The 8,354-nt window shown below is 42.5% G+C and overlaps 1 protein-coding gene across 1 annotated transcript in view; it reads left to right on the top strand.

Annotated features, from left to right (window-relative positions):
- Positions 1-8,354, top strand: part of myo3a (myosin IIIA) — an 82,859-nt gene that overhangs the window by 34,987 nt on the left and 39,518 nt on the right. The window lies entirely within an intron of this gene.

The raw sequence follows: 8,354 nt of genomic DNA, 5'->3' as shown, positions 1-8,354 counted from the left end.
TATGTTAGTTGTTGCAATAACGTCTCGTTGTCTGATGATCTAACAACAGATGTTAGCTCTCATAGCTAACGCCTAGCCTTTTAGCTCAGTGAGTTAGGCAATTACTTCCTTCTCTGTTGGATATCTTGCACTGAAAACCCCGGTTTCAATCCCCAGATGGTTAAATGTGCAGTATATGGAGCCTGACCTGGGGAGTTTTGAAGAAGAAGCTCTCATTGGATGGAGGTCGGAGAGGGGCGGGTCTCCATCTCCCAGCTCTATGGCATGTAATGCCTGGGACCAGAACGTCACAGCGAGCGTCATCGGTGGAGTCCAACTGCTGCTCACGACGCTATAACCTGTAGACGGAGACACGCACCACACACCCTCCATTACGATTAGCAGCAGGAAAATGCAGTCTGTCTTTCTAATAGTTTCCAAAAAGCTTTTCTAAGGAGAATATTATTGAGAGTGTCTTGGGAGTTACGGGCACACCTTTACAACAACTGCTGCAGGCATCTACAGGGAGATATTGTACAGATAGGACACTCCGCTCGCTCGCATGCACACACACACACCACACACACACACACACACACACACACACACACCCACACACACACACACCACACACCACACACACACACACACACACACACACACACACACACACCACACACACAAACACCGCCATCAACAATATCCTTTAGGCCGAAATGGCATCCCACTAACAAAATAGAGTCTCCCCCAATAGGAGACACATACGGTAACGTACACAAGCAGAGCATCGATACACACAGTTAGATCCACACCCAGACACCTCAATTCACCTGCAGTGGAAACAACAGAAATCATCCCAAGGTACATACTTCAGTAGCGGATTCAACAAATGCATATATTGTCCAAACATAACAATTACAACATCATTAAGACACCTTTATCAACAAGGTCGCCCAAAATAAATATTCTAAAATGACCAAATGTCACAATGAACATAATGAGTACACATTAACGTGCAGAATGCACACCACAGCACAGTACCACCGCACAAACATAGATGAAGAGTAGTGTCATGAACAAACTCACATGAATAACAAGAAACCGAAGCAATACGGAATCTTCATCTCAACAGTCATGAAGAATATTCAGACATTTACGACAACAAGACGAGCCAAGCAGATACATTAGAATCCATTCTTGCCTTACCCTCAACTCAAATCCACTTCATTTGAGGTACTCTTATCTTTTTCCAACAAAGCACAGTAGGTACCATCCAACCCTGTCGTAAAATACTTCCAAAACTGGCAGAGAAGCCTTACGATAGGCCTATCGACTATCTGCCGCACTCCTCGTGTCTGGTTCTGGGTCGTGTGTCTGTACGTTGTTTTTTTTTTTAAGTCTTTTTTACTCAATTGGTCCACCTGAAAGGACATCCACCTCCGAATCTAATGTCATTAGCTATACTCTATGTAAACGTATGTAAAATGCCATTTCTCGCAGAATTTTAACACCAAATACGTTTGCAAAGTGGATGTAAAGTCATGTAATAAAAGGACGGCTGTTTCTAAACCAGGTCATCTTCCAGCATCATGTTGTAGTGTGAGCCAGCCCAAGCGCTAGTGTCTTGTGGACAAAACATGTGAGTAGCTGGTCAGAGGCCAACACTCAGGTGAGATTGGTTCCTTATTCGGGGCTCCGGGTGGCGCAGCGGTCTAAGGCAATGCATCCTCAGTGTTAGAGGCGTCACACAGACAACCTGTTTGATCCAGGCTGTATCACAACCGCTGTGATTGGAGTCCTCATACGGCACACAATTGACCCAGTGTCGTCCGGGTTTGGCCGGGTGGCCGTCATTGTAAATAAGAATACGTTCTTAACTGACTGCCTAGTTTAATAAGGTCAAATAATAAATTCTACTTATCAAGGTCAACAAAAGTCAGCATTCTTTCTACAGGCTCCATGTTGGTGCCTGGTGTAAGTGTCTAGCGAGGTAAAGGGAATGAGCCTACCTCTGCGCCATCCAGAAAGGTGTTCCCACTGAGGTGTTCTCACGAAGACGAGTGTTCGTCACTGGGCCGAAAACCTGCACAAAGACACACAGGACACAACATAGTTCAATTAGTAGGATCCACAGTAATGAACGGCTGTGTATACATCGGGACAGCAACAGTTCAGTTACATAGGACATCTATAGACAGGAGGCATTCATTTAAAGCAATATAATGATTTTTTCATCTCATGTCCATCAGACAGAAACCAGAGCAGCTGGTTCCGATGATGAGCTCTGTCATAGGGTCAAAGAGTGAAGTGCTATTCATATTCCAGCTGGGGATGGATGAGGTAAACGAAATTCCAAAACCCATTCTGTTAGCCATGAATGGTGCGGTCACGTGGTTGACGTTGAGCGAAACAGACGTGTGCACAACGCACACACACACACACACACACACACCACACACACACCACACACACACCACACACACACACACACAACACACACACACACACACACACACACACCACACACCACACACACACACACACACACACACACACACACACACCACACACACACACACGCAGTTACACCCAAACACACACATAGCCTCAAACATAGTCCTATACACACGCCAACTTGTGAATAGCTCTCAAGCAAATGATGATTGCTTTGCATCAAAATTACCCCCAGGTGATTTAGCAGTGCATTTGACTAGAATCCATCACGAACAAAACTCAGGACCACTTTATAGCACTTGCTTTCTAATCTACACAAATACCGACTAAACCCATTCAAACCATGACATGATTTAATTGGTATCAATTGGTAAGTGTTCACATTATCTTCTGTCATTTTGAAAGGAGACTGATACATATCAAACAGCTATGTCTACGGTGTGATATTTAACTAAGAATTATTCTAAAGGTCAGTCAATCTGAATGGGACCACGAGTCGGCTCTTCACTGTTGACCATAGCCATGAGCAGAAGCCTGCTTCTCTCCTACCTTCACAGTTGTGAGGGTAGGAAGATGTTACACACATGATAACACTCATGTGCAGTGGTGTAAAGTACTTTAGTAAAAATACGTTGAATGGTAATACTTAAGTCGTTTTTTGGGGGGGGGTATCTGTACTTTACGTTTAACTTAACTTCACTACGTTCCTAAAGAAATAATATTATTTTTTACTCCATAACATTTCCATGCAGTACTCGTTCCATTTTATATGCTTAGCGTGACAGAAAAATGGTCAAAATTCACGCACTTATCAAGAGACCATCCCTTGTCATCCCTACTGCCTGAGATCTGGCAGACTCACTAAACACACGAGTTTCATTTGTAAATGATGTCTGAGTGTTGGAGTGGCTACTGGCTATCGGTCAATTTAAAAAAAGAAAAAATGATGCCATCTGGTTTGCTTAATATAAGGAATTTTGAAATGATTTATACTTTTACTTTTGATACTTAAGTATTATTAGATTTACATGTTTTTGATACTTAAATATATTTAAAAACCAAATACTTTTAGACTTTTACTCAAGTAGAATTTTACTGGGTGATTTTCACTTTCACTTTAGTCATTTTGATTAAGGTATCTTTATTGACTCCAAGTATGAAAATTGGGTACTTTTTCCACCACTGCTCATGTGTTAATATCAAAAGTCTGGACAATCAACGACAGGCCGAGCCACAAGTCGTGACTCCAGACTCCAGTCAGACAAATCAGTGTGAAGCTGCATAGGTGGTAGAGGAGCAGCTTGAACTGAATCCACCGGATGAGCACTAGGTTATCAACAGAATGCAGCAGGACGACTACGGACTGAGAGAGAAGCTGTGCATCAACAAATAGCTATGTGGTACTATGTGCTTATATGTGTTAAACAACAACTGGAGAATTCCAAAGTATTTACAATACAGTATATGACATGTTTGCTAGCATAGATTAATATTACAGTATACAGTACACTCCATCTGAGTCAACAAATCACAAATTTGTAAAACAATGTTTGTTTTATCTATGCTGGTATGTAACTGTATAGTAAATATTAATGAACTAGAGTATAAATATATGTTATTTGTAAAGAGTACATGTGGATATCTCTCCGAGGACCTCCTTGTTGAATGGGTTTTAAACTGAATTCTGGATGGAATGAATAGCCAGGAGAAGGAATGCAGTACAGCAGCAATTCACAACGGTGCTGTAGCAAACATCAAAAGGGATTAGGATTATATGCAGGAGGGGATATACACAGGGCTGACGCACTGTGCTGCACGTGCACATGCACACACGTTCATGCATGCCCACACACACAAACGATGCATGCACGAAACACATACACGTTACTTAGCAGAAAAATTTTGCACAGATAGTCAGTACACAGACACATTTGAGTCATTTATCAGAGCGACTTGGGTTAAGTGCCTTGCTCAAGGGCACATCGACAGCTTTTCACCTAGTCAGGACTGATTCAAACCAGCAACCATTCGGTTACCGGCCCAATGTCCTTAATTGCTAGGCTACCTGCTTACACACACCAGCACAACGCACACGCACGACACACACACACACACAGAAAACCTACACCCAATCAAACGCACACGTCTACACACATATGTTCACACATATTAACCAGTATTTAACCATTTCATTACGGGTTATGAGGCCCTGACACGTATGCACAAAGACGGGCTTATAAAAAGGCCCTCGTGGCCGTTCTTTTTCTAAACATTACCAGAGCAGGGCCCGCGAAACACCCTTAATAATCATCAAGAGATAACACTGTCAATTAGCATATTCCTTAAGAAACTGAAAGATGGCCTCCCGTCCATATTCTTTTTCAGGGCTTCTTTTTTTCTCAGGGTGGTGATGAGTCACTGCAGGGTTTTATCTTTTTCAGCTGCTTAGTGTACGCGTGGACGTCTCCGCAGTCCCCCACGAGGGAAAAAAACTATTAGCCTACAGCGTGACCAGACACGCGTGGAGCAGTGTCCCTCTCTCTCTCTCTCTCTCTCTCTCTCCTCTCTCTCTCTCTCCTCTCCTCTCTCTCCTCTCTCTCTCTCTCTCTCTCTCTCCTCTCTCTCTCTCTTCTCTCTCTTCTCTCTCTCTCTCTCTCTCTCTCTCTCTCTCTCTCTCGCTCCTCGCATCTGCTCATCTCTCTCTCTCTCTCTCTCTCTCTCCTCTCTCTCTCTCTCTCTCTCTCTCTCTCTCTCTCTCTCTCTCTCTCTCTCTCTCTCTCTCTCGCTCTCTTCTCTCTCCTCTCTCTCTCCTCCTCTCTCTCTCCTCTCGTCTCTCTCTCTTCTCTTCTCTCTCTCTCTCTCTCTCTCTACCTCCTCTCTCGTCCTCTCTTCTTCTCCGTCTCTCCTCGTCCTTCTCTGCCGTCTCTTCTCTCTCTCCTCTCTCTCTCTCTCCTCTCTCATCTCTCGTTCGTCTCTCTCTCTCTTCTTCTCTCTCTCTTCGTCTCTCTTCTCTCTTCGTCTCTATCCTCTCTCTCTCTCTCTCCTCTCCTCTCTCTCTCTCTCTCTCTCTCTCCTCTCTCCTAGCCACCTATGTCCAGCCCCCATTATATCCAACCACTGTCTGGAGAGAGAGAGAGAGAGAGAGAGAGAGAGAGAGATTTGTACATTGTTACAACACTGTATATATATAATATAACATTTGTAATGTCTTTATTGTTTTGAAACTTCTGTATGTGTAATGTTTACTGTTAATTTGTATTGTTTATTTCACTTTTGTATAATATCTACCTCACTTGCTTTGGCAATGTTAACACATGTTTCCCATGCCAATAAAGCCCCTTGAATTGAATTGAATTGAATTGAGAGAGAGAGAGAGAGAGAGAGGAAGATAGGAGGGACACGTGCTCCACGCGTGTCCTGCGTCACGCCGAGGCTAATAGTTTTCCATGTGGGGGACTGGCACGTCCCACGCTACACTAAGCAGCTGAAAAGATAAAACCCCTGCAGTGACTCATCACCACCCTGAGAAAAAAGAAGCCCTGAAAAAGAATATGGACGGGAGGCCATCTTTTCAGTTTCTTAAGGAATATGCTAATTGACAGTGTTATCTCTCTGATGATTATTAAGGGTGTTCTGCCGGGCCCTGCCTCTGGGTAATGTTGTAGAAAAAGAACGGCCACGAGGGCTTTTTATAAGCCCGTCTTTGTGCATACGTGTCAGGGCCTCATAACCCGTAATGAAATGGTTAAATACTGGTTAATATGTGTGAACATATGTGTGTAGGACGTGTGCGTTTGATTGGGTGTAGGTTTTCTGTGTGTGTGTGTGTGTGTGTGCGTGTGCGTGTGCGTGTGTGTAAGCAGGTAGCCTAGCAATTAAGGACATTGGGCCGGTAACCGAATGGTTGCTGGTTTRAATCCCAGTCCTGACTAGGTGAAAAGTCTGTCGATGTGCCCTTGAGCAAGGCACTTAACCCAAGTCGCTCTGATAAATGACTCAAATGTGTCTGTGTACTGACTATCTGTGCAAATTTTTCTGCTAGTAACGTGTATGTGTTCGTGCATGCATCGTTTGTGTGTGTGTGCATGCATGAACGTGTGTGCATGTGCACGTGCAGCACAGTGCGTCAGCCCTGTGTATATCCCCTCCTGCATATAATCCTAATCCCTTTTGATGTTTGCTACAGCACCGTTGTGAATCTGCTGCTTACTGCATTCCTTCTCCTGGCTATTCATTCCATCCAGAATTCAGTTTAACCCATTCAACAAGGAGGTCCTCGGAGAGATATCCAACATRTACTCTTTACAAATAACATCATTTTATACTCTAGTTCATTAATATTTACTATACAGTTACATACAGCATAGATAAAACAAACATTGTTTTACAAATTTGTGATTTGTTGACTCAGATGGAGTGTACTGTATACTGTATATTAATCTATGCTAGCAACATGTCATATACTGTATTGTAAATACTTTGGAATTCTCCAGTTGTCTGTTTAAACATATAAGCACATAGTAACCACATAGCTATTTGTTGATGCACAGCTTCTCTCTCAGTCCGTAGTCGTCCTGCTGCATTCTGTTGATAACCTAGTGCTCATCGGTGGATTCAGTTCAAGCTGCTCCTCTACCACCTAGTGCAGCTTCACACTGATTTGTCTGGACTGGAGTCTGGAGTCACGACTGTGGCTCGGCCTGTCGTTGATTGTCCAGACATTTTGATATTAACACATGAGCAGTGGTGGAAAAAGTACCCAATTTTCATACTTGAGTAAAAGTAAAGATACCTTAATCAAAAATGACTAAAGTGAAAGTGAAAATCACCCAGTAAAATTCTACTTGAGTAAAAGTCTAAAAGTATTTGGTTTTAAATATATTTAAGTATCAAAAATCAATGTAAATGCTAAAATATACTTAAGTATCAAAAGTAAAAGTATAAATCATTTCAAATTCCTTATATTAAGCAAACCAGATGGCATCATTTTCTTGTTTTTTAAATTGACAGATAGCCAGTAGCCACTCCAACACTCAGACATCATTTACAAATGAAACGTGTGTTTAGTGAGTCTGCCAGATCAGGCAGTAGGGATGACAAGGGATGGTCTCTTGATAAGTGCGTGAATTTGACMATTTTTCTGTCACGCTAAGCATATAAAATGKAACGAGTACTGCATGGAAATGTATGGAGTAAAAAATAATATTATTTTCTTTAGGAACGTAGTGAAGTTAAAGTTAAACGGTAAAGTACAGATACCCCCCCCCAAAAAACGACTTAAGTATTACATTCAAGTATTTTTACTAAAGTACTTTACACCACTGCACATGAGTGTTACTCATGTGTGTAACATCTTCCTACCCTCACAACTGTGAAGGTAGGAAGAGAAAGCAGGCTTCTGCTCATGGCTATGGTCACAGTGAAGAGCCGACTCGTGGTCCCATTCAGATTGACTGGACCTTTAGAATAATTCTTAGTTAAATATCCACCGTAGACATAGCTGTTTGATATGTATGCAGTCTCCTTTCAAAATGACCAGAAGATAATGTGAACACTTACCAATTGATACCAATTAAATCATGTCATGGTTTGAATGGGTTTAGTCGGTATTGTGTAGATTAGAAAGCAAGTGCTAATAAAGTGGTCCTGAGGTTTGTTCGTGATGGATCTCTAGTCAAATGCACTGCTAAATCACCTGGGGGTATTTGTGATGCAAAGCAATCCATCATTTGCTTGAGAGCTATCACAAGTTGGCGTGTGTATAGGCTATGTTTGAGGCTATGTGTGTGTTTGGGTGTAACTGCGTGTGTGTGTGTGTGTGTGTGTGTGTGTGTGTGTGTGTGTGTGTGTGTGTGTGTGTGTGTGTGTGTGTGTGTGTGTGTGTGTGTGTGTGTGTGTGTGTGTGTGTGTGTGTGTGTGTG

This window comes from Salvelinus sp. IW2-2015, linkage group LG27, assembly GCF_002910315.2.
Source record: "Salvelinus sp. IW2-2015 linkage group LG27, ASM291031v2, whole genome shotgun sequence".
Taxonomy (NCBI): Eukaryota; Metazoa; Chordata; class Actinopteri; order Salmoniformes; family Salmonidae; genus Salvelinus; species Salvelinus sp. IW2-2015.
This window is presented reverse-complemented; position numbering and strand designations above follow the sequence as displayed.